The sequence below is a fragment of the Hippopotamus amphibius genome, chromosome 11 (genome assembly GCF_030028045.1).
Source record: "Hippopotamus amphibius kiboko isolate mHipAmp2 chromosome 11, mHipAmp2.hap2, whole genome shotgun sequence".
In the NCBI taxonomy this organism is placed as follows: Eukaryota; Metazoa; Chordata; class Mammalia; order Artiodactyla; family Hippopotamidae; genus Hippopotamus; species Hippopotamus amphibius.
In genome coordinates this window covers 7268516-7271647 of record NC_080196.1, presented here as the reverse complement: position 1 = coordinate 7271647, position 3132 = coordinate 7268516, and positions in this window count along the sequence as shown.

Here is a 3132-nt window from a genome sequence, read left to right as displayed (position 1 = left end):
CACCTTGAAGTCTCGGAGAAGTATAAAGTATTACCTATTTCAGGTGACAATCAAATTTTTTTTATACAGTGGTTTGGCATTCTCCACGAATACAAACACTATGGATAGACCTTGCTTCTTAGGTAAGAAAATAGCAATGGGAGGTGGGGGTGGGGCAGTACTGCAGGGATTCCTAAGGTAGAACGTGGGTAACCTACTGTTTATTCTCAAACTGCTCTATTGTCCTCGTGTTATTTCCTTCCACATTCTAGGAATCAATTGTCTAGTGATCTTAGACTTCAGCATTGTGATGGACCAAACTGTATTTCCCAACATTTGTATGATGACGTTCTAACCCCCAGCAGCTCAGAATGTGACTGAATTTGGGCATAGGGTCTTTTTTTTTTTTTTTAATTTATACTACTGTGGAAGAAAGGTTTTTTTTTTTTAAATTAATTAATTAATTAATTTGCTGTGTTGGGTCTTTGTTGTTGCACACAGGCTTTCCCTAGTTGCAGCGAGCGGGGGCTACTCTTCATTGCCATGCATAGGCTCTTCATTGTGGTGGTTTCTCTTGTTGCGGAGCACAGGCTCAACTTCAGTAGTTGTAGTACATGGGCTCAATAGCTGTGGCTCATGGGCTCTAGAGCACAAGCTCAATAGTTGTGGTGCACCAGCTTAGTTGCTCCGCAGCATGTGGTATCTTCCTGGGGCAGGGATCGAACCTGTGTCCCCTGAATTGACAGGTGGATTCTTAACCACTACACCACCTAGGAAGTTCTGGGCATAGGGTCTTTAAAGAGATACTTTAGGGACTTCCCTGGTGGTGCAGTGATTAACAATCCGCCTGCCAATGCAGGGGATGTGCGTCAATCCCTGCTCCAGGAAGATCCCACATGTCGAGGAGCAACTAAGCCCCATGTGCCACAACACTGATCCTGCGCTCTAGAGCCCATGAGCCACAACTATCGAGCCTGTGTGCCACAGCTACTGAAGACCATGCACCTAGAACCTGTGCTCTGCAACCAGAGAAGCCACCACAATGAGAAGCTCACACACCAAAACGAAGAGTGGCCTCTGCTAGCCACAACTAGAGAAAGCCTGTGCACAGCAACAAAGACCCAACGAAGCCAATAAATAAATAAATAAATAAATAAATAAATAAATAAATAAATTTATTTATTTTAAAAATAGTACCTTAAAAAAAAGTAATCGAGGTTAAATGAGGTTATATGGGTGGACCCTAATGCAATATGACTAGTATCCTTATAAGGAGAAGAAACTTGGACACACAAAGAGACACCAGGGATGTGCACACACAGAGGAAAGGCCATGTGAGGACGCAGCAGCCATCCATAAGCCAAGGAAAGAGGCTTCAGAATTAATCAACACTTTAATCTTGGACTTCCAGACTCCGGAATTGTGAGAAAATAAATTTCTGTTGTTTAAGAGACCCAGTCTGTGTACTTCATTTACGGCAGCCCTAGCAAACTAATACAAACATTAATTTGAATATTGTCTTTCTATTTACTTTCACATATGTATTTTAGTGGGAAGCTAGAAAGGCTGTGTTAGGGGCTGAGAGGTGGCATTTTTGTTTTTCAATTATGAAATGTTTTAAGTAAACAAAAATCATAAAGAATAATCTAATGACCAGCAAGGTACTCATCACTGAGCTTAAAAAATCAACCATTACAAGTTCAATTAAGGCCACTACCCTTTTGCCCTCTTTTCTTCCCTCACCAACTGAGATCGTTAGTCTCCTGAATTTGGTATCTGCCATCTCCATACATATTGTCACATTTTTATAATATATGTTAGTAATAAGTAATTCATAGTGCTTTCTATTTTAAAACTTTATATAAATATTATTGAACTGTATATTTTCTTCCAATTTGCTTTTTCTTCTCAACTTTATGCTCTGGGGATTTATTCATGCAAATATATATCTATATATCTCTCTATGTATTTACACACATATACAAAATATTTTATCAGCTATTTTTAATTTTTCATGAATACATCACAGTTTTTTAAAATTAATTTATATTTATTTATTTATTGGCTGTGTTGGGTCTTTGTTGCTGCATGTGGGCTTTCTCTAGTTGTGGCAAGCAGGGGCTACTCTTTGTTGCAGTGTGCAGTCTTCTCATTGCAGTGGCTTCTCTTGTTGCAAAGCACAGGCTCTAGGCGCGCGGGCTCAGTAGTTGTGACCCATGGGCTTAGTTGCTCCTCGGCATGTGGGATCTTCCTAGAGCAGGGATTGAACCTGTGTCCCCTGCATTGACAGGCAGATTCTTAACCACTGCGCCACCAGGGAAGTCCCATCACAGTTTTTTATATGTTACATCACTGACAGAGCTTTAGCGTGTTTTTAGTTTTTTATTACTTAGCAATGTTGCTATGAAAATTCTTGAGGATATATTCTTGGGCACATGTACAAGAGTTTCTCCAAGTTTGGAATTCCTGAGTCATAAGTTGTGAGTAGTTTCAAATTTGCTACCTATAACCCCAAACTTTCTCCAAATTGCACATATCAATGTAAACTCCCGTCACATGTATATGAGCTCCTGTCATTTCATGTATTTTCTAATACAATGTGTCGTTAGAATTGGAAAATTTTCATCAATCTGATGGGTATGAAATCTCATGTTTTTAATGTTCATATCTGTAATTATTTTTGTGATTGAAGATTTTTTTCATGTTTTTGACTATTTGAATTTTCTCTTCCATAAATTCTCTGTTTACGTATTTTGTCCACTTTTTTTTTTATTGGGTTGTTTGTCTTTTTAAAATGGATTTGTAACAAAAAGACAACTTACAGACTGAGAGAAAATATTTAGAATTAATGCAACCTGTCAAAGGCTTAATTCCAAAATATATACACAATTCATACAACTCAATATCAAAAAAAAACAATCAAAAACTGACAGACAACCTAAATAGACATTTCTCCGAAGAAGGCATACAGAGCCAACAGGCATATGAAAAGATGTTCTGCATTGCTAATTGTTAGAGAAATGCAAATCAAAACTACAATGAGTTATCACCTCACACCAGTCAGAATGGCCATCATCAAAAAGTCTATAAATAATAAATATTGGAGAGGGTGTGGAGAAAAGAGAACCCTCCTACACTGCTGGTGGGAATGTC